Source organism: Lithobates pipiens, unplaced genomic scaffold (assembly GCF_037356315.1).
Source record: "Lithobates pipiens isolate NorthernLeopardFrog02 unplaced genomic scaffold, aLitPip1_a1.2 Scaffold_54, whole genome shotgun sequence".
Classification (NCBI taxonomy): Eukaryota; Metazoa; Chordata; class Amphibia; order Anura; family Ranidae; genus Lithobates; species Lithobates pipiens.
The window spans coordinates 1606547-1631238 of NW_027507876.1; positions in this window are offsets into that span (position 1 = coordinate 1606547).

Here is a 24692-nt window from a genome sequence, read left to right on the forward strand (position 1 = left end):
GATCGGGCATGGAGGGACGCCTTTACCCGTTCGTATACTCCCGATCAGACAGCTAAGGGACATAGTTGAATTGGTAGGTGTTGACACAGTTGGGAGACGGTTTATCTCTGATTCCCGAGAGTGGCTTCTCTATTCAATAGTTAGGAAGAACGATCGATTTTGCCCTATTTTAAAATGGCGGATTGGGAGCCGTAGCCAGGAGCTCGGAAGTGGGCGGTTACGTTCCTTGCCGGCGAGTATTTATGGCGGTGGATCAGTGCGCCGCCCGTACCCCAGGAAGAAGTCATTCCTGGGGTACGTGCTGACGTCACCGCCATTCCCCGTTGACCAGGAAGGGCGGGCAGTGTAAACAGGAGAGAGCCGGCCGGCTCGTGGTTATATACACGCTTGTACTCAGCTGGAAATCTGTGAGTTTGTTATTGTTTTATTACGTTCGGATTAAAAAAACTTTTATACGGAATTATGCTATGGGAGCCTTTCTCTTTTTTTCTTACCAAATAATTTATGGTGGAATGTGAGACGCTCTAACAAGAAGTCATAGGAGTTGGAGACGCCAGCAGAACCCATTGGAGAGATCAGGAGTGATCGTTTTGTTTTCAAGCATGTATGATCTCCCTAAAAAGAGATCTTGTCAGCTGGTAAGCCTTACTGAATTCGGTGGTGGATAGAACTCTCTCTTTGGGCGCACCCGCTATACATCTAAAGGGTGTTTTAAAGAGTCACTTCAATGAACTGAATTCATTTATTTCTTTGCGTTTCTCTTCCCCCTGGACTTTTTTATGTGTTTTTTTATGTGTTTTTTATGTGTTTTAACTTTGACTAATTTTTGCACAATTTTTGGTTACACACATTGTTTAGTATGTGATACTAAGATCTAATATGTCACAATATCACGTTTTTAGTTTTTTCACTTTATAAGTTTTAGCGCAGCTTTATTTTTTGGCTTGTGTTTATTGTGGGTATCTCACATTGTGTTGCAGCAAGAACTTATACTTAGTTTATTATTAGTAATTAATTTACTATTAATTTTAGAGCTTGCCTCACTGGCTTAGGCTCTTTTTTGAACGATTGAGCAATTTTTTGGACAGCGCTGTTTTCCAAAGATTTTTTATAATACAACATACCAAAGTAAATATAGAATATTCAAATATAATAATTTTAAATCTGTGAATGTATATTACGCTAAATATATGAAAGAAATATAGCCTACAGTATATATTGACTGAATAAATGCAGTAGCATCACTCAACTAAGCCAGGGTGATAAACGGCCTAAGGGGATATAAACTGTGGGGAGGGAAGAGGGACTGATAAATATGGGACAAAGCTAGGTCCAAGAGTTACAAGACAATCCAGGCTGAATGCACATAATGTTGAAAGACAGTACACAACTACAATATAAAAGAAATGATTTGAAACTTATATATTCATTCAACCCTGGATGTCTTGTAGCATCAAAATTATGAATCCAACGAGTCTCTAATTGTAGTGGAGTGCAATCGATGCCTCTGCCCCTCACATGTAAGAGTACATGTTCAAGGGCGGTAAATGTGATCATGTTGGGATCAAATTAATGTTGAAGCCCAAGATGTCTGCTAATAGCAGTAGTCATAAGATGTTCGAAAATAGGGGTAATGTGGTCCTTTGTGTGCTTAAAAAATGGGCTCTTAGTCTTGCCCACATAGAAGCATCCACACAGACATTTAGCTGGATATACCACACAACAGTGTGGCAGATAACCCTTTTAATAGCATGAGTTAGGCCATCTGGGAAAATAATCTCCCTGCCATTGGAAATAAAACAACATACATCACATCTCCTGCATGCAAAGGTGCCAGTATGGGATAGATGGTCACATGTCTCAATGGCATGTTGGCTCTTGACCAAGCGATCCCTGAGTTAGGGTGCATGTCGGTAAGTAATCTTGGGATGAGATTTAATGAATTTGTTAATAGCTGCATCTGTCGTTAGTAAAGGCCAGTATTTAGTTAATAAATGATGCAATTGAGTGTGTTGTCTGGAATATTAAGTAATAATTCTAACTGATTGGTCCTGATTGGTGACGTGCAAAACAGTATTTCCTGCAGATGGTTTTCGATATAATGATGAATATAGGAGGCCATCATTGTCGACATGGATCTCTAAATCTAAAAAACTGATTTTGTGCTGATTGCAATTCATGGTAAATTTAAGATTGAAAGTATTAACAGCCAGTTTGTCTATGAACTGCCAAAGCTCATCCCTTGTACCAGACCAGAAAAGTAGAATATCATCTATATATCTATACCATGCGATGACATGCTGCAAATAGCCAGACATATCATTTTGTGCAAAGAGTTCCCTCTACCACCCCACAGGTACAGATTGGCATAGGAAGGGGCACAAAGTTTTCCCATTGCAACCCCCTGAAATTGGTTGTCTTCCCATTGACAACTTTCTGACAAAGGCAGCATATTTTCCTCAAGCATTTGGTGGTATTTTTGCCACATCCATTTTTCTTCTATCCTGACAGCTGCTCCAGTCTCTGCTGCGTAGAAACACCCTCATAACAGGATATTACCAACCCCACACTTTACTGTAGGAATGGTGTTATTTGGATGGTGAGCTGTATTGGATTTCTGCCAGATGTAGCTTTTGGTGTTGAGGCAAAATTTTTCAACTCCCCTGGCTCTCAGCATTCCTCCCTCAGGTCGCCCACCTTAGGGCTTCACATGGCAGCATGTGCCTAAGAATGTAGGTTGCCCCCCTCAGGCCAGACTCCTCCACTCTGGGACAAGCTCTGTATGCTCTAACAATAAATAAAATCTCCCAGCCTGCCTTCAGAGCCTGCCACTCTGGGATTGGCCGGTGCTGTATCAATATTCATGCTGCTATCTGCATAGCTCCACAGCTATCACCCAGAAACTTCTCAAGTTACCTGGATACAGAGGGAGCTGTCCAGCAAACTAGCAGCAGCAGAGCACGCAGATAAGGCCTGACTAAACAGTACAGTGAGCCAAACTATGCTTTCACCTTTACTAATATTTAAGTTCACACTGCCTACAGTGTGGCAACTAAATGTATCTATCAAATACATATAACATAATTTTTTTTTATATACTTTTTTTTATTAGCATGCTAAAGTTTATATGTTATAAGTTTTCATGGAGAAAATATGCTCCTGAAATAGCACTGCAATATATATATATATATATATATATATATATATATATATATATATATATATATATATGGGCTGCCCCCAGGTGCACATCATTCACCTAGGCAAATCATGTGCACTGTGCTCCCTTTGTCTCTTGGGATATGCACCTCACATATCTCAGGAGGCATTGTCTCTCCATTCAGTAAAAGAGGAGGGGGGTGGGCTTAGCAGTATGTTATCAGTAGGCCTGCTGCCTGAAAACGGAAAAACCGGCACCTAGCAATGAGGTCAAAGAAAAACATGGTGGCGTGGGACTGCGTGGTTGCAGAATCTCAGTGGGACCAAGCTGGATCTGCTGGGTGAGTATCTGAATTGTGCAGAGGACAACCCCTGGCAAGAAAGGGTTAAACAAAATGAGGGGGGTATGACAGAATGTAGCCACAACCATCTCTTTACATGGGTACACATAATAGTTACAAAATAGGAATAACAATTGAGGATATATACCAGAAGCATATCAATATATTTTGAGAGTAGGATATAGAGGAGTGTGGAGAGGAGGAAGAAAATTAGCTGAAGTAGGAAAGAGTAGAAAAGTGAGTATTAGATGATAGAAAAGTACCTATTAGGTTTACATATAAAGCATTATTAAACCTGATGGGTTTTACTTCCTCTTTATTTCCCTGCAAAAGTAAAGCATAATGGGCTACTATGCATCGGATATTAGCCCATTAGGTGTCCCTTACCTGTAACCAAAGGCTGTGATGTCCCCACTAGCAAGGAGCATCCATCTTCGCCTCTCTTCCATCTGGGGCTGCAAATTCGGCTCTGTGACTGGCCAGAGACGCGTGACGTCACTCCCACGCATGCACGCAGGCATGACCCCTATTAGATGTGCCCTTTCTAAAGTGCCCATGTACTGTAGTCATCAGCGCTCGGCTTTTTGTAAATATATCCTAAACCGTGGACTGAGATTGGGTAGAAATCTCAACCAAATAAGCATGAGTAGTTTTTTTTTTTTTTTGAATAAAGTTTTATTGAAAAATGTTAGAACAGTACATAAGGTCATCATCAGCAGATACAAGTGTTTTCTTTTTTTTTTTGTAAAGTACAGTGTACAAAGCAGACTATAACAACAAGACGAGACTCTCATCATCTTAAAGGCGTATACAAAAAAAGAAAAAAGAAACAAAAGACTTAAAACTTAAACGAGAGCGGACACTAATCCACTCCCTAGTAGGACTAGAAAGACATGAGGAGACTATAACTGGATGGATCTAATGGCCAGGAGGCTCTAAAACTAACCTCATGGAGCTAACCAAATATGGTAAAACAGAAGAGAGGATGGGAGAGGGGGGGAGGAAAAAGAAGGGGGGGGGGGCTTAGGTCCAATGCTCTATTGAAGGGAAACATCCAGTAGTAGAAAAGTTCATGTTCGACGGGGATCTTTGTACACAAAGGAGTGTTTATCAAGGAGCGTACGGTCGTGTGGAGAGAGCTGCGTCATAATAAAAAGGTCCCATCTGTCGTGAAAGCGTTTGGAGGCTTTCTGGTGGTCCAGGTTGGCATTAATTTTGTCCCGAAAAAGGAGTTGTAGGAGATCCCTTTCGACCTGGGAAATGGAGGGCGTGGATGTAGAGGTCCAGTTGGCCAGTATGGCCCTTCTGGCTAATAGGAGGCAGATCAAGGACCAGTCCTTCCCCGGTGGGCTGGGAGCGGTTGACCAGGGGAGTAGTGTGTGGTCCCAGTGCCCAAAGATGAGGAGGAGTGGGTTCTTGGGGAGTTTCAACAACGTAATCCGGAAGATATAAGCCAGAACTTGATCCCAAAAAGTAGCAATATAGGTGCAAGTCCAGAATCGGTGTACGAGAGAAGGTTTGGGTTGCTGGCACATTGGGCACAGTGGGGGTGAGGTAGAGGCTGAAGAATGGTTGGGAGTTGGAAGAAAAGGAATATGGGCGCGGTGAGTGATTTTCAGCTGGGTTTCCCTCCACGATTCATTAGGGACCAGATTGTACACAGAATTGAGGCCTTGCAGGATTTTGTCTACTATGTCCTCTTCTGGAAAGTCCTTTGCCCAATTCAGCACTGAAGACGAGGCTAGAGAGGGAGTAGTTTTCAAAAGTAAAGGTTTGTATATGTCAGAAATTTTGCAGGTGTCATTCTGAATGAGTGTTTCCATGAACGATGTAGCGAATCTGGCGGATTCGTTCCTGCAGGTTTTTTGAAGAAAGCTGACACATTGACCATAATGGAAGTTCGAGGCATCCGGAAGAGAAAATTTTGCGGCTAGAGATCTAAATGATGCCACCCGACCAGAATCCGGATCACACATGGAGAAAAAAGTAACAAGACCCTTTTGGCGCCATTCATCATAAGGCTGTCGTTCCAAGCCCGGAGTAAAATTTGGGTTCCCTTGTATTGGGAGGAATTTAGAGATGAAAGGAGAGAGACGGAGACTTTTCCTTACCTCCCTCCAGGCAATGGCAGTGTCCCTCAGCAGAAGGTTGTGTTGATGCAGAGTTGATAGAGATTTCCACTTGCAGTGAAGAAGGGCAGTAAGGGAATAGGGATGGACCATTGCCGTTTCCAGATGAAAGTTGGAACATTGGGACTTTTGGGTGATCCAGTCTAGGCTCACCCTCAAAAGACATGCTAAATTATACAGTCTAATGTTCGGAAGACTAATACCGCCTTCGGTCCTGGGAAGATGAAGTTTCGAGAAAGCAATGCGTGGTCTTTTGTTTCGCCAAAGAAATTTTGATATTGCAGAGTTCAAAATTTGAATGTCCTTGTGTCTGATAAGTAAAGGTATCGTTTGGAGAGGGTATAGCAGGCGTGCGAAACTGACCATTTTTACCAAGTGACATCTTCCCAGGAGCGAGAGGGGCAGATCCATCCAGTTTTCAAGTTCCAGAGTGATCTTGGTAAAGAGGGGAGGGTAGTTTAGATGGTAGAGTGAGGAAGGGAGTTTCCCTATTTTGATACCCAGGTAAGTGATATGTGATTTAGCTATCGAGAAGATGGAATTGTGAGACCAGGCCGGAGGTGGGAGGGGACCGAGGGGCAATATCTCGCTCTTGGAATAATTTATGCGTAAACCGGAACATTTTCGGAATAGATCAAATGTGTTCTTTATCGTGGGAAATTGTTGCTCCCCTATTGAAATGCCATGGATTGGGGCTACTGTTAACAAATACCTAGATAGTGGTTCCAGGGCCAAATTAAAGAGGAGAGGGGATAAGGGGCAGCCTTGTCTCGTGCCCTTATGCAGGCGAAATTCATTTGAGAGCAGGCCAGCTGCAACCAATCTGGCAGCCGGAGAGGTGTACATAGATTTTACGAGATGTAGGAAAGGGCCAGTGAATCCCATTTTGTTCAGAACCAGAGACAGCCATTCGATACTAACATTGTCGAAAGCTTTTTCGGCATCAAGAGTAATAATGGCAAAATCCCCGTTCGGGTTACATCTAGCGTGCTCTAGTGCCATCATCACCTTTCTGATGTTGATCGTCACCGTTCTGCCTTTCACAAAGCCTGACTGGGCAGGGTGGATCAGAAAAGGGATGATGTCAGCTAGCCTTGTGGCTATGATTTTGGATAAGATCTTGACATCAAGATTTAGAAGCGAGATGGGCCTATAAGAGCCTGGTTCTGTAGGTTCCTTCCCCTTTTTTTCTAGAAGTTTTATTATCGCCTGGTTACCCGTAGGTAGATAGGGGCCCCCTGTCCATATGTGTTGGTATACCCTTTCAAGTGTGGGTGCTAGGAGTGAGTTCAGGGATTTATAAAATTTGCCCGTTAGTCCATCTGGACCAGGGGCTTTTGAGGAGGCTAGAGTCCGGATCGTGTTGGTTATTTCCGCGAGAGATATGGGGGCATTTAGAGAGTCCAGTTGCGAGGGGGATATTTGAGTCAGAGTCACTTTGTTTATAAATTCGTGTGCCGTATGCTCGTCGATAGGGTCGGCCGCCTACAAAGCCGTATAATAGCGTAGCATGGCTGAATTTATGCCCTTTTGCGACGTCGTTATAGAGCCATCGGGCTCCCGGATAGCAGGGATAATAGTTGGGCGGTAGGGGCCCTTACATAGTCTGGCTAGCAGTTTACCGGCTTTGTTCCCAAATTTGTGAAGAGTGGCATCAAAGTGAGCTCTCTTAATCGATTCCAGTGTGTCGGCCCAAGTTTCAAAAGATTGTTTGGCTATTCGCCAAGCTTCCCGGTTCTCAGGTGTGTCATGGGTATAAAGTGTACGTTGAGCCTGATGGAGTCTGGAACTGGCCGTAGTGTAGTTAAGGTGTGCATTCTTTTTGAAGGAGGATGCATAGGAGATAATGCGTCCCCGAAGGAAAGCTTTCCCTGCGTCCCATAGCAGATTAGGGTTATCCGCATGGTCCGCATTTGTTTGTGTGTATAAACGCCATTCTTTGGTAATGTAGGTGTGGAAGTCCGCGTTGTGTTGGAGGAAGGCGGGGAATCGCCAAAGTTTGGGATTCGGATGAATGTCAGGAGTCTCTAGAGATATAGAAATAGGAGCATGATCAGAGATAGCAATATCATGTATCTCCGCATCCGGGATGAAAGGGAGTAGGTCATGCGAGCTAAATATGTAGTCAATCCTGGTGAATATGTTGTGTGGATGGGAGTAAAAGGAGAATTCTCTATCAGTCGGGTGGTGTAGGCGCCATAAGTCAAGGAGACGAAGGGATTCCATTGTGTCCGCTAACAATGTAGCATTGGTCGGTGTCGAGGACGAGTCAAGTCGTCGTTTCGGAGATTTATCAGCTAGTGGGTGTATTACGGAGTTAAAGTCTCCCCCAACGACTTGGGGTAAGGAAGGGTAGCGCAGGAGCCAAGTGGTCAGTGTGTTGAAGAACTGTTTCGTAGGACTGTTTGGGGCGTATATGTTGGATATCACTATTTCTTTTGTCCCAATGCGGACACGAATAGAGAGCAATCTGCCCTGAGTATCCGTATCCGTTGACAGTATGGTACATGGGAGGTGTTTATGGATAAGGATAAGGACTCCCGCTTTACGGCCTAGAGCTTCTGAGCCCGCCACCGCCCCCACCCAGAGTTTCTTCATCCGAACAAAGTCGGGTGAAGAAAGGTGTGTCTCCTGAAGCAAAGCTATATCTGCTTTGAGCCGTTTGAGATGGCGAAGAACCTTCATTCTCTTAGAGGGGGAACGAAGGCCCTTCACATTCCACGAAATTATTCGCAGCATGATGGGATTAGGACGGGGGTATAATGAACAAGTAGTAAAATCATTAGGATGTGTGTGATTGAGTGTAGAGAGCAGTAGTTATCTACACTGGAGCATGTGAGCAAAGCCCTAAGAAGGGGGACGATGAGCAAGCGTGTACTAATAGTAAAATTATTGGGTAGAGGAAAAGGAGAGGAGGGGGAAGGGTAGAACTGTAGCAGTAACCAAAGATAGGATAAGCAGAAATAAACATAATAGCTAACCAACTTCGCTTTTTTCCGCACGGGGATCACTGTGGAGACCAGTTCCCATAACCAGCCCTGCATCATGTCAGGGGCTTCCGCCCCTCAGAGATGGGGTACAAGGCAACAGCGAGGCATGCGGGAGAGCAGTGTGTGGAAGCAGGTCTGCACAAAGAAACCCAGGGGGAAGAGGGCATGAATGTAAATACAAAAAAAAGTATAGATATCACAGGTCAGTGAACATAGGTTGCCATGTTAAGCAAAATACCTCTATAACCATGAACCACTGAGGAAGGGTAAAAATATAAATAAAATAGAACATAACGAAAAAGTTCAACAGTAAAGAGTCAATTCGAGATGTAGGCAGACAGAACAGCAAGTCCAATCAAGTAGTAACGGATATTACCTGTGAGGTGTGGACTGTCCAGGAGGGAGAGTCCAAATTCAGAGCACCTTAACCAGGTACGGAGGAAGGCCAAACAGAGCCGTAAAGAAGGAAACACTTGCGTGTGGAAGCAGCGGGGCCAGAGCGTGCCCCTCAGCGTGTGGTCAGGCCATATTGAGGTGGACCCGAGGCCCTGAAGCGCTTGGGAGAGTCTTTGCGCGGGCTCCTCTGATCCAGGGCCCGGTTGATTGGTGGGGCCTTAGATGTGGGGCTGAGGAGGGAGCCTGATCGCGACGATTTCAAGTAGGAAGATGCTTCCTCCGGGTCTTGAAAGGACAGTTGTTCACCGGAAGGCGTTTTGATCCGTAGGGTAGCCGGGAATGCCAGTGTGAATTTGAATTGCCGTTGGTGAAGTTCTGCACAGACATGCTGGAAAGCTTTGCGTCTTTTAGAAACGTCTACCGAATAATCAGCGAAGATCAGAATGCGGACTCCTTCTATCTGCAGGGATCTTGTTTGCCGGTATTGTTGCAGCATGGCGGCTTTGTCTGAGTAGTTAAGATATTTGGCTATGATCGGGCGCGGCGATTTGCGTTCCGAGTTGAAGGCCCCCACGCGGTGAGCACGCTCCACGGTACACGGGCCTCCCAGACCCAAAGCTTCAGGGATGCGACGAGCGCATAATTCCATTAGGGCAGATTGATGAAGCGATTCCGGCAAACCTACAAAACGCAGGTTGTTCCTCCTGGACCTGTTCTCGAGGTCATCGAGTTTTTCCAGAATAAATTTGTTCGTTCTGTCCTGGGCATGTTCCAGGGATTGCGTCTGGTAAAGTTCGTCCTCAATGGTGGATATGCGATGCTCTGCTTCATTCAGTCTGGATGCATGTTCCCCCAGCTGGGCTTGGCTGTCAGCTCAGGTATGCAGAAAGTCCTTCTCCACTGATGCAGCTATCATAGGGGAGAGGAGAGCAGCCACAGCCTGTGCCAGGAGTTCTGTGTGATGATCCTGTGGCAGTGAAGGTAAGTGAGGCTGCTGTATGAAGGGAGACGTTTCAGGGCTAGATGGAGGAGGGGGGGCCTGGATCTGTGGTGGTAAAGTGTCTCTCATGTTGGATGGATGAGAGGGCCGATCTCCTACCTCCATAGCTGGCGTCATCTCCTCAGGCTGGGCCGCACAGGCCGGATCCAGGTAGGCCAAAGCCGGGGCCTCGATTTGCGGCAGGGCCGGCCGCGCGGCGGCGGCCGCGTACGATCGCGGCCCGGTTTTTTCAACGAACCGGTCCATCTCGTGGCCGGGGTCGTGGAGGAGGCTGGTAGAGCTTTCGGGGGCGGAAAACGCCGAGTTTTCAGGCCGATGTGGAGGGCGGTTTGCGGGAGCTGTGAGGGGAACAGCTACTCCATGCGGCGCAGGAACTGGAAGTAGGAGTAGTTTTAAAAGCAAACCAGAAAGCACATGTCATGGTTTTGGGTAGAGGTATTACACTTAGCTAATGTAGCTTTCTCCACAAGACTAAAATGATCAATTCTTTGAAACCATTATACAAGAAAAATAAAGAAGAAAGGATTGAAGAGAGGAGTAGTGATGGATGAACTTCCGACGGGACGTTTCGCGAACGCGGACCGCTAACGGGGTCATTAGTTCGCGAACCGTAACGTTCGCGGCGGGCCCCATTGACTTCAATGGGAGGCGAACTTTGCAAACCTACAGGTAAAATTTGCAGCCACAAAATAATTACTAGCTGTGCAAACATAGTCCCACCACATGGCCAATAGCATAACACATGTATGAGGTGAATCTAGGATCGACAACTACAAGCATTCTTTTTTTATATGTGAAATTGTTGTGACAATTCAGGACTGTGGAGCGCATGAAGGCAATGGAGGAGAGGGAAGGTCAGGGTAGGCAAAGAAGAGGGTGCAGGAGATGATCACCAGTAGGGATGAGCTTCATGTTCGAGTCGAACATATGTTCGAGTCGAACATCGGCTATTCGCCCATTCGGCGAATTCCGAACGCTATGGGCCGTTCGTGCCAAATTCGGGTGGCGCTCACGGCCCTCACTGCACTGTGATGGCGCAGTGCATTGCTGGCTCATGATTGGCCAAGCATGCACTGTGACCCCACATGCTTGGCCAATCACAGCACCGGCAGCAAGGAGAGCCATGATTGGCCACAGGCAGGATGCCTGTGGCCATTCATAGCTCAGGCTGTGTAGTACACGCCCCACACTATATAAGGCCGCCAGCGCGGCGGCCTTGTGTACTGTGTTGGCATCTAAAGCAGTTAGTGGGTGTTCTGTGTACCTTCAACACAGTATTCACCGATCGTTTTATGCCGATTTTTCGTTCTTCCTATTCTGTAGTGGTTGTTGTCTGCATGCCCTGACTGCAGTATACACCGCTATATTCACCTATATAGCTAGTGATATATCTATCTTTTATAATAGAACTTGCAGTCAGTGTTAGGAGCTTGTGCGTGCTGTCTGCGTGCTCTGAACCCAGTATACAGCGCTTTATCCACCTATATAGCAAACAATCTTGCTCGTTTTAAATAGAGTTTGCAGTCAGCGGTAGGAGCTTGTGCGTGCTGTCTGTGTGCTCTGAACCCAGTATACACCGCTATATCCACCTATATAGCAAACTATCTTGCTCGTTTTAAATAGAGCTTGCAGTCAGCGGTAGGAGCTTGTGCGTGCTGTCTGCGTGCTCTGAACCCAGTATACACCTCTATATCCACCTGTTGGAATCAGACAGGAATTAGTATTATACATCTACACAGCTGTTTGTACAGCCGAACTCAGCCATATTGATGCCAGGCAATCTCACATGTTTAAAAGCAAGGAATGTGACACAATTTGAATAGCAGAATGAGTTCTATTCAGCCCACCTGGAATGTACTGAACTTCAAAGACAGTATGGTGCCGACTTGTCTGTAAGAACAAAGGACAGCTGGTGGGGTGTCCGAGATCGAGCCACAAGATGGCAATCCAGTCGGAGCAGTTGCAATTCATGGGCAGACACTGCCCCCCAGAGGCCAAGTATGGCAGGACTGTACGAGGTAATTAGCCTGGGGGAGGAAACGCCCCAGAGACGCTGATTGGTCTACGGGAAAAGTAGGATGGGCTATGGGGTGTGGTATGGCTGAGGTATGTTTAACAAAAAGGGTTGCAACCATGAGGTCTCTCTCTGTCTCTCTCACTTCCATCATGAGGCGTAGCTGCGAAGGTCGGATAAGTATGGCTTATATTGTACTTTGATTGTATGCTATGTATTATTGTAACTTCTATTGATACCTTATGCACGCTGTATTATTTCCTTGGGAAATAAATGAGATTTGATTGATCTTAGACCGTGACATATGTCTCAAGCGTATCTCGCGTGGCCAAAACATCAGCCGCTTGGGCACCACATGCTTGACCAGACATATGTTGACCTGCCATGGAGCTCGTTGGTAAGCGTACCTCAAAGACCCACACCAAAGAACAAAGCGGACCTCTCCTTGCTCCTCATCAGCTGGGATCTCCAACCCCACTAGACCTTCAGTCCTCTCTGAAACCTGCTCTGAGAGGAATGAAGGTGTAGAATTAGGTGTGTCACAGCCAAGTGCTTCCGGGCACTCTGCTAGCAGTACACCCACGTCCGATTATAGCAGGCAAATGTCCCTGCCCCAGCTGCTGGACCGGCGAAAGAAGTTCACTCCCAGCCATCCACATGCCCAGCGGTTGAATGCTAGCTTGGCTAAATTGCTAGCACTTCAACTGCTGTCTTTTCAGTTGGTCGACTCGGCCCCCTTCCGTGAGTTTTTATAATGTGCGGTTCCTCAGTGGCAGGTCCCCAAACGCCACTTTTTCTCACGGAAGGCGATTCTGGCTCTCTACCGACATGTGGAAGGCAATGTCCTTGCCTTGCTGGACAGGGAAGTCAGCGGTAAGGTGCATATTACCGCTGACTCATGGTCCAGCAGGCATGGACAGGGACGTTACCTGTCTTTCACGGCCCATTGGGCCACTCTTTTGGCAGCTGGGAAGGATGCAGGACAAGGTGCAGTAGTGTTGGAGGTTGTTCCGCCACCACGCCTCCAAAATGCTACTATTGGTTGTGACACACCTCTTTCCTCCACCCCCTCCTCTTCTTCTTCCTCCATGGCCTCTTCCAGTGCTCTTTCCTCAGAACCAGCGGTTCTCCGTAGGCGTTCCAGGGGCTACGCAAGTACGCAGGCAAAACGATGCCATGTCGTGCTTGCGCTGGTTTGTTTGGGGGACAGGAGCCACACTGGGGTGGATGTTTTGTCAGCTCTGCAGGGGCAGGCCGTGAGGTGGTTGACGCCATGCCAGCTTAAGCCAGGAATGGTGGTTTGCAACAATGGCACCAACCTCCTCTCCGCCCTCCGACAGGGACAACTGACCCATGTGCCCTGTGTAGCTCACGTCCTTAACCTGGTGGTGCAGCGGTTCTTGGGCAGGTACCTGGGCTTACAGGATGTCCTGAAGCAGGCCAGGAAAGTCTGTGTGCATTTCCACCGATCATTTAATGCCTGTGCTCGGCTGGCTGAGCTCCAAAAGGAGTTGAACCTGCCCAAGAACCGCCTTATATGTGACATGCCCACCAGGTGGAACTCAACGTTGGCCATGCTGCAGCGGCTGCACACGCAGCAGAGGGCCATCAATGAGTACCTGTGCGACTACGGCACCAGAACAGGGTCAGGGGAGCTCGATTTTTTTCTCACCACACCAGTGGGGCATGATCAGGGATGCATGCACTGTCCTATCACCGTTTGAGGAGGCCACAAGGATGGTGAGCAGTGACAGTGCATGCATCAGTGACACTGTACCTCTTGTCCACCTCTTGGAGCATACGCTGCGTGGAATAATGGACAGGGCACTTGAGGCAGAACAGAGGCAGGAAGAGGAGGACTTCCTTGCCTCTCAAGGCCCCCTTTATCCAGACAGTGTTCCTGCTGTGCCACCCATCACACAGGAAGAGGATGAGGAGGATGATGATTGTGTCAGCATGGAGGTGGAGGCTGGCACTCAGCATCAGCAGCAGTAGCAGTCTTGTAGGGATGATTTACAGTCCCAAGAAACCCGTGGACTTGTACGTGGCTGGGAGGAGGTAGCTGCTGATCATGTTGCCCTTAGTGACCCAAAGGACTCCGGACCGAATGCTTCAGCTAATCTACGCTGCATGGCCTCCCTGATCCTGCAAAGCCTGCGGAAGGATCCTCGTATTCTTCGGATCAAGGAGAGGGACCATTACTGGCTGGCCACTCTCCTTGATCCACGGTACAAGGGTAAGGTTGCCGACCTTATCTTGCCATCGCAGAGGGAGCAGAGGATGAGACATCTCCGGGAGGCCTTGCAGAAAGGTCTGTGCAACGCGTTCCCAGAGACTGGGAGGTTTCAAACTCCTGGTCCTGGACAACGTGTTGCTGAGGCATCGGTCAGAAGGAGTGGTGGAGAAGGTGGCCGTCTGACCGATGCTTTCAGACAATTTTTTATTCCACAGCCCCAAGGTATGATCGGTTCCAGCAACCATCGCCAGCGTCTGATTTACATGGTGCAGGAATACCTAGGGGCAAGGTCAGACTTGGACACCTTTCTCACCGAAAATCCTCTGGCTTACTGGGTCTTGAGGATGGATCACTGGCCAGAGCTTGCACAGTATGCAATTGAGCTACTGGCCTGTCCTGCATCCAGCGTTCTTTCGGAACGCACCTTCAGTGCTGCTGGTGGCTTTGTTACCGATCACAGGGTGCGCCTGTCCACCGAATCAGTTGATCGACTGACCTTCATCAAGATGAATCAGTCTTAGATCACCCACAGCTACCAAGCACCTGAAGCTGATGTAACCGAATATTTTTTTTTTAAATTTAACATCCCTTCAAGACTACCTATGCTGATGCTGAGTGACTGTCCTGTTATGTTGATTGTCTATCCTCTTCCTCCTCTGCTGATATGTTGGAAGAAGATTTCTGGTTCTGGGTGATGCCATCAGCCCAATTTTTCTGCCCCTGTTTAACAGGGGCATTTAATTACAATTTTTGATGCAATGCTTTGCAGCAGGGCTAATTTCTGCACTACAACTAGAGTATATGGGAGAGTTTGCAGTGTCGTGGCACCAGCACCAGTGCCATCAGCCCAATTTTTCTGACCCTGTTTAACAGGGGCGTTTAATTACAATTTTTGATGCAATGCTTTGCAGCAGGGCTAATTGCTGCACTAAAACTAGAGTATATGGGAGAGTGCAGTGTTGTGGCACCAGCACCAGTGCCATCAGCCCAATTTTTCTGCCCCTGTTTAACAGGGACATGTAATTACAATTCTTGATATTATATTTCACAGGAGGGCCTGTTCTTCTGCCCACCCAGAGTAACTGTGAGGACTTATAGTGTTGTGGCCCCAGCACCACAACCACCAAAGTTAAATTTTTCTACCACTGTTCAACAATGGCATGTAATTACAATTCTTGATATAATCGTTCACAGCAGGGCGCTCCAGCGCCCACCAAGAGTCACTTTGAGGGCTTACAATGTTGTGGCAAAACCAACACCTTGTTCCGCCATTTCTGCAGAGCATATAGGGCAGGCCCCTACTTTCAAACATGCAACTTACAAACATCTCCTACTTGCAAACGGAAGGAGACAACAGCAAGTGAGATGAAAAAAGATGGACGACAAAACAAATTATACAGGGGTGATAACCATTCCCTATGTTTTCCAAAAAGCTTAAAAATTGTAATTTTCAACTGGTACATTTTTAAAGTGTAGCTCCAGTCAAAAGAACTAACAGATTCAACTTACCTACACTGGCCCTGTCTTGTTTGCACTGCCTGTATACTGCTGTTCTGAGTATATAGGGCCTGGGGACCACACACATTTCCTTTTTTTTATATGGGTACGGGGTTCCCCTTAATATGCGTACAAGACCCAAAGGGGCTGGTAATGGGCAGGGAGGGCTACCCATGCCATTTTTCTCAATGATTTTCAACCATATTGCAGGAACCAGATATAACATTAAAACAGCAAGCAGTTTTAAATGATGTTATTTCCGTTAAATGTCATTTTGTGCAGGGACTGTTCTAAACATGGGAAACAAGTGGCACTTAACAGGCATACTACAGACACCCCCCCAGGCACCATATTTAAAGGAATATTTCACTTTTTTTCACTTTAATCGTCATTAAAATCAGTGCTCCTGCCAAAAAGGCCATTTTTAAAAACATTTTAGGCATTGACCCATGTCCCCTGGGGCAGGAGCCAGGTCCCCAAACCCTTTTTAGGACAGCATCTTGCATATTAGCCGTTAAAATTAGCACTTTTAATTTAGAACGTTTGAGTCCCATAGACTTCAATGGGGTTCTAAAGTTCGTACGAATTTGGGTCCGTTTGAAAGTTCTGGTGCGAACCGAACCGGGGTGTGTTCGGCTCATCCCTAATCACCAGCAGCGTGACATACAGCAATGACACCTGCACCGTGATAGAGTGATCTGACACCAGCACCGTGATAGAGAGCACTGACATCAGCAGAGTGACATAAAGCACTGACACCAGCACTGTGATATACAGCACTGACACCAGCACCGTGATAGAGAGCACTGACATCAGCAGCGTGACATACAGCAATGACACCTGCACCGTGATAGAGTGATCTGACACCAGCACCGTGATAGAGTGATCTGACACCAGCACCATGATAGAGAGCACTGACATCAGCAGCGTGACATAAAGCACTCACACCAGCACCGTGATATACAGCACTGACACCAGCACCGTGGTATACAGCACTGACACCTGCACCGTAAGCAGCCCCAGGAGGAAGTCAGCATAGCACAGGGATGGTGGGAGCCCCTCATAATGAGCATAGCACAGGGATGGTGGGAGCCCCTAATAATGAGCATAGCACAGGGATGGTGGGAGCCCCTCATAATATGCACAGCAGAGGTACAGCCCCAGGAGGAAGTCAGCACAGCACAGGGATGGTGGGAGTCCCTCATAATGAGCATAGCACAGGGATGGTGGGAGCCCCTCATAATATGCACAGCAGAGGTACAGCCCCAGGAGGAAGTCAGCACAGCACAGGGATGGTGGGAGCCCCTCATAATGAGCATAGCATAGGGATGGTGGGAGCCCCTCATAATATGCACAGCAGAGGTACAGCCCCAGGAGGAAGTCAGCACAGCACAGGGATGGTGGGAGCCCCTCATAATAAGCAGCCCCAGTAGAAATATGACACCGCTCAACCTCTTCAAACAGAAGGTACGGGCATATAGTACGGTGTGCTTTTTTTGGACAAGGAAGTGAGCCAAATGAAGAAAGAAGGTCTGTGTACTCGATTAAAAAAATTGTTTATAGACATATACATGGTCTACTGGTCACATGTGTTGAATTCCTCCAAGATCCATGCCTCATTCATTTTTAGAAATGTGAGGTAGTTAACACTGTCGTGAGCTAGGCCAGTACGCTTATCTGTCACGATCCCCCCTGCTGCGCTGAACTTCCTTTCGGACAGGACACTTGGTGAGGGGCAAGCCAACAGTTCGATTGCAAAATGGGCAATCTCTGGCCAGAGGTCAAGCCTACCCACCCAGTAGTCCAGGGGTTCATCACTCCTCAGAGCGTCCACATCGGCCGTTAACCCGATGTAGTCGGACACCTGACGGTCTAGGCGTTCCGTGATGCTGGATCCGGATGACACCTGTCGATGGGTCGGCTGAAAGAATGACCTCATATCCAAAGTCACCAACACATCTTCAAACTGGCCTCTTCTTGCAGAAGCTGTTAGATTGGTACCCGCAACTCCTTCTCTGGGAGTGGGAATTGGTCCTCTGCCAGCGCACGCAAAAGCAGAATGCAGCATTTCTCAAAGCAAGGCCTGGAAGTGCTCCATTCTGACAGCCCTCTGTGACGGCGGTAACATTTCCGCCATTTTGTGTTTGTAACGGGGGTCTAAGTACGTTGCCACCCAGTACTGGTCCTTGACCCTTATGCTTTTTATACGGGGGTCCCTATTAAAACACTGGAGCATGAAGTCCCCCATTTGCACTAAAGTGGAAGCGGTGTGGTGGCCTGGCTCCTGCTTATCATCCAGGATAATGTCGTCCTCTTCATTCTCCTCTCCCCATCCACGCACAACAACAGGGATCCCAGAAAGGTTTAAAGGATGCTCTTTTTGCTCCTCCCCATCCGCCCCGGCACCATCCTCCTCTGACTCCTCTTCAGACTCCTGTTGTTCACTTGTCTCAGATAGAGTAGCCCCCCCTGGGAATTCATCCAGCATTGCGACTTCCTCATCTTCCCGCTCCTGCTCCTCCACAGCTTGATCAATAACACGACGCAATGCACGCTCCATAAAGAAGGCATAAGGTACCATGTCACTGATGGCGCCATGGCTTCGACTGACCAGTTTGGCGATCTCCTCAAATGGGCGCAGAAGTCTGCATGCGTCGCGCATGAGCAGCCACTGGCGCGGTGAAAAAAAACACAGCTCCCCAGAACCTGTTATGCCGCAGAGTTCATACAGGTAGACGTTAACTGCACGTTTCTGCTGGAGCAGCCTATCAAGCATATAGAAGGTTGAGTTCCGTTGTGTCGGGCAATCGCAAATAAGATATCTGACCGGCAGATTGTGTTGCCGCTGAATGTCACCAAGGCGAGCCATGGCGGTGTAAGATCTTCTGAAATGGGCAGAGATTTTCCTTGCCTGCCGCAAGATGTCCTGGACCCCAGGGTATTTGACAACGAATCGCTGCACGACCAAGTTTCAGACGTGTGCCATGCATGGCACGTGCGTGATTTTGCCCTGTTTCAATGCACTAAGCAGATTAGCACCGTTGTCACACACCACTTTACCAACTGTCAAATTGAGCGGTGTTAGCCACTGATCTGCCTGTGAACGCAAATCTGAAAGGAGTGCCGGGCCAGTGTGGCTCTTGGCTTCCAGGCACAACAGACGCAGCATGGTATGGCAACGTCTCACCTGGCATGTCCAATAGGTTCTGGGGAGCTTGGGCGGCGCAGCGGAAGAGACGCTAGCAGCGGAAAAGGAGGAGTCAGCCGAGGAGGAGTTGGAGGAGGATGGAGTAGGAGGAGAAGGAGAAGAAGAGCCAGGCCTGCATGCAATCCGTGGTGGTAAAACCAAATATACACGGGTGCCACGGGTTACATGCTTGACGGCCATCAGAAGGTTCACCCAGTGGGCAGTAAAAGTGATATACCTTCCCTGCCCGTGTTTGCTAGACCACGTGTCTGTGGTCAGATGTATCTTGGCACCGATACTGTGTGTCAGAGATACATTCACTTGCCGCTGAACATGGCCATATAGCTCTGGGATGCCCTTCTGTGAGAAATACTTCCTTCCTGGGACCTTCCATTGTGGTGTTCCAATGGCCACAAATTTTCGAAAGGCCTCCGAGTCCACCAGTTTATATGGCAGTAGTTGGCGGGCTATCAGTTCTGACAAGCCAGCCGTCAACTGTTGAGCAAGAGGGTTATCCAGCATCATCATTTTTTCACGTTCGAACATTAGGCCCACGGAAGCCTGCCTTTTTGCAGAAAAACGTGAGCTTGGCGTGATGGAAAGTGGAGTGGAGGACAATTGTGAGGAGAGAGGAGAAGGAGAAGTAGAAGACGAGGCTGGACGGTGAGAGCCTGGAGTGTGGCTTTGTGCGTTCCGTTGCTCCCACTGGGCTCGGTGATTGCTGCTCATGTGCCTTCTTAAGGCGGTCCTCCCTAGGTGAGTGTTGGGGTTACCGTGACGAATGCGTTGACTGCAAAGATTGCAGATGGCAACGCTATTGTCAGCAGCGGACACGTTGAATAAAGCCCACACTGCGGAGCCATGTGCCGGCGTCCTGGGAGCGCCAGATGTGACCGTACATGGTCGATGACTCGCTCCTGATACGTTAGCAGTCTGCTTTGTCCCTCCTGTGCAATGTAAGTTATTCCTGCTTCTCCTCCCTATCTGCTGGTCCATATCTCCCTCTGAACTCCCCTCCTCTTTCTCTCTTGTGGGCACCCACGTGACATCACTAGACATGTCATCATCGACGTCACCTTCCCCACCGCTATAAGTAGAGATCTCGGAGTAGGCAGCAACACCGGGGACCAACCTCCTCCTTGGGCTGATCTGGGTACTGTCGTCAGACTGCTGAGTGGCGGTTGTTGCTACCTCCTCTTCCTGATCCAATACCAAGAGTGGCTGCGCATCAGAAATGTCTTGATATGGATCGGAAAATAATTCCTGTGACTCAAGCGGAAAGTATGTGGTGGTGGTGGTGGTGGTATTGTTGGTGGTAGTGTCTTTGGGGGTGCACATAGCATAGAGTGAAGAAGAGGGTGCAGATGGAGAGGATGAGGAGGGTGCAGAAGAGTAAGGCTGAATGCGCCACTCAACCAAGTCTGGTGCGTCCTTTAAAGTAATTGAACGCACCTTCTGCAACTTCCCACTTTGGCTCAAGCCTGTTGCTCCTGCCCTACCCCTACCACCCCTGCGGAAGGGCCTGCCTCTTCCTCTGCCTGTCATTTTTTAAATGACCCTGTGACAAAACTCTCAGTCCCTATACTGATAAAGGACTGCTGCAGTATAGGGCAGCAGTCAGCAGTAGTGCACCTCAACCCTATATATTGTGGACCTATACCAGTCCTTAAGGAATAGCAGACTGTACCTCACTCAACCCTATGTACTTTAGTACCCTATACATTACCAGTCCTTATAAGGACATTTGTGGATCTAGTAGGTTGTGAATGATTAGCAGACTGTACCTCAGTCCCTATACTGATAAAGGACTACTGCAGCAGAAGGGCAGCACTCAAGTATAATATTCTTTCTATATTTGGAAGAAAGAATATTATACGTGTACAAGCCTGTTACCATACCAGTCCTGAAAAGAACCTTTGTGGACCTAATAGTAACAGCTACTGATTAAACTGACTGTCCCTCACTGCCACACACAGCTTCCTGCCTGTCCCTATTTAAACTGTCAAAACACAGGCTGCTGGAACAATAACTTGAATAGCACTCAAAACTATATCCTGTATTACTTTACCATACCAGTCCTGAAAAGGATTTTGTGGACCTAATAGTAACAACTGATGATTAAACTGACTGTCCATGCTGCACACAGCGTCCTGTCCCTCTCTCTACACTGGCAAAAGACAGGCTGCTGCAACAATCACTAGCACAGCAGTGCCTCAAACCTATATCCTGAACTACACCTAACACCTATACCAGTCCTGAAAAGAACTTTCGTGGACCAAATAGCTAGCGATTTGGGTCACTGCAGTCTCTCCCTGCTCCACACAGCAACCTCTCCCTATAGTGGCATACGAAAGAATGTAAAATGGCCGCCGGATCGGGTCTATTTATAAGTTAGGGGGAATGTCCAAGTGTCCATGTGCTGTAATGTCTCAATTGGCTGTCCCGTACCCCATGATGGATGTGTCATCATAGGTCAAAGTTCTTTTACACAGTAAACACGGAAGTCCGCCGGGCGAACGGCGGCAATAGTCTGCCGATCGGGCGGACGGCGAACCGTTCGGCCATCCCTAGAGAGGAGGATACCACATCCCAGAATTCTATATAGAGGACAAAAGAAGGGGCAAAAAACTGGTTGGAAAACGCCAACCCCGGGATTTTTAACGGTATCAGATCAACAAAGTATGCAATCAACTATTAATTGCAAAAATATTTTTATTATTATTCAGTCAACATCCATCAAAGATGTGCAAAACAAACAATATACAGTCATAAAAATCAATGGGGAGGCTGGATTAGGTGTAGATCATCTCCAAAATTACCCCACATTGATGCATAAAAACAAAAACGCTATGCTGCGATTATTCAACATGTTTCGCTCGTAACTCGAGCTTCATCGGGAATTGGCGCAGCAGCAGAGCATAGCAATTGCATCAGAGTTGCCGCAGGTCTATGCATATATTTGCCGTTAATAATGAGTAAGTAAGGAATTGAAAAGAAGGTGCAATCAATGCACATTCTGACCAATAACTACACAGGCTGGGTAGTGACGCATCAACCAAAAATCAGGTCTGGATGGTTGAATCAATAAGATTGCAGACTGGTTACAAATGACCAGTATAGGGAAATGCCAGCAATGTTGCCAGATGGCTTATTGAAATAAACGCGATCAGTATGTGTACAGAGACACTTGTTGTGGAGTAGCCTGTTCAGCAGTTCATCCTCCTTCAACTGAATTTCATTATTAACGGCAAATATATGTATAGACCTGCGGCAACTCTGATGAAATTGCTATGATCTGCTTCTGCGCTAATTCCCAATGAAGCTCTTTGATGGATGTTGACTGTTGACTGATGGATGTTGACTGAATAATAATAAAAATATTTTTGCAATTAATAGTTGATTGTATACTTTGTTGATCTGATACCGTTAAAAATCCCGGGGTTGGCGTTTTCCAACCCGTTTTTGCCCCTTCTTTTGTCCTATTTGAAACCATTGTTTCATGGAATGCATATCTATTTGCTTCCAGAATAGGGGTATAAGAGACTAATGCCGTGTACACATGGCTGGGCTTTTTAACAGCAAAGGTCAGACGGAACAAATCCGTCGGACAAGTCGACCATGTGTGGGCTTCATCGGACCTTTGCTGTCGAAAAATCAGGCAGACTTTAGATTTAGAACATGTTTCAAATCTTTCCGACGGACTCGAGTCTGGTGGAAAAATCCGTTTGTCTGTATGCTAGTCCGACGGACAAAAACCAACGCTAGGGCAGCTATTGACTACTGGCAATGACCTTCCTTATTCTAGTCTGGTCGTACGTCATCACGTTCGAATCCATTGGACTTTGGTGTGATTGTGTGTGTCCGTTAGTTCGAAAAGTCTGTCGGGATCTCCACTGAAAGGTCCGTCTGGAAGACCGTCAGACCTAGTCTGTCAGAAAGTCCGGTCATGTGTACACGGCATTAGAAGCATTGAGATGTGGAGTAATAGCAGGGTTCAAGTCCTGCGGGAACGCATGGGAACGGAGTTCCTGTACTTTTTCCACAACAGGAACTCAGTTCCCGTTAGCAGCCGTGTCCTGCAAGACTTTGAAGTAGGCGAGCTGTGTGGCAGGTGCTACACCAGTAGCTGCCGACACAGCTCGCAATAGTAAGTGCCACCAACCTGACCATTCAGACATTGTCAGTAGGGGGCCCCATGACAGCTTCTGCTTCGATCTACCTGTCAATCACAGCTAGCTGACGTGTAGATCAGGTCCCTCTGCTAAGAGTTTGTATTTAGTCAGACCTCTTGTGATGCGCCCCTCCCCGCTGACTCCTCCTGATTTTCTGTCTCCTCATCTCCCCCCCCCAGTCTCCTGCATACTTGCTCTGTGTGTCCCGCTGAATCCCCCCCTCCTCTATCTTCAGTGCCATATGATGAGAGAATCCAGAGGAGGAGCACAGCTATTCTGCTCACAGGACATGCAGGGAGAGAGGTGAGATGAGGGAGGAACATCAGTTTGGGGTGGTAAGCTCAGCACAATACTTGGTAAAGTTTAATGCCCGGAGGGATGTTTATGTGGAAATATGTGAAGGATTGGAATAGCAGCGAGTGTGTGTGTTGGAGTCCTGCAGAATTTGCAGCCCCCCAAGCTAACATACATCTCCTAAGCAGGAACACATCACTATCTCCCCAAGTATTCTGTCCAGATAATGTGCAGTTCATTTTTTGACCTTTCGGTTTAACCCTGTGTTATCCCAACTCTGTTCAATGAAAAGTGTAAACTCACCACATAAACACTCTATATATAAAATAAAATTCCCCAATAACAATCAGAACTTGATGTTCACATTTGCATGGAAGCACAATTGAATGAATGCTGATTATTCAGAGAATTACCGTATTTATGTTTATTGAGGATTGTTTATTTTTTATGTACTAACAGTTAAGCTTCATACATCCAATACAAAAAATTGGAAGAAAAATACCACTTTTGAAGTGTTTGTGCATATGACTGTTTTTTTGTTTTTTTTGGTGTGGGAGTGACTCTTCGGTGGGAGTTCCCACACTTTTCTCCTCAGGATTTGACCCCTGAGTAATAGACTGTTTGTATTGGCTTGCTGATTCGTTTGTACAATGAAATAGTACTGACCATGAGTTTGCCACTACTGTAGAGCCTTGAGTTGTTGATAATAACGCTGGTATGCTAATATGCATCTCCAAAATGGTTGCATGATGGGACAGTGCCACCAGATGTGAGCATAGGTCGCTGTCATTCCACAAGCTCCCCAGCATTGAGGAGAAATATCAGACAACAGGTGCTTGAGTAAAATGCCACCTGGTCAAGAGTTTGTAGTTGATCGCCTCCATTTTAGAAGAAGTACAAGATATGTATTATTTGTAGAATAAGTTCTTTTTAATCATTTGATAGTTCCTGCAAATTAGATCCCCATTAGGACAGGAATCTCAGATAGGAAGTTAAATGTTAATGTAAAAATAATTTTCACAAGTGTTAAATCTGCCATTTTCATTAAAATAATTCTCGTTGGCTTTCCCAAAAAACTTTGTTCCAGTACTTCCTGTAATAGGGTGACAGCACTCTGTCCTAGTTTCCCAACGTCAGCCCTTTATTGCAACCCTGTCATATGGGCCAACTGCTATTTTTTTACTTTAATAAAATACTGGCGTCTGCTAAGTTCTCTCTCTCCTCAACACACCCTCCTTTATCAAATGTGCTTTTCAATCCCCATATTCACGATAGTT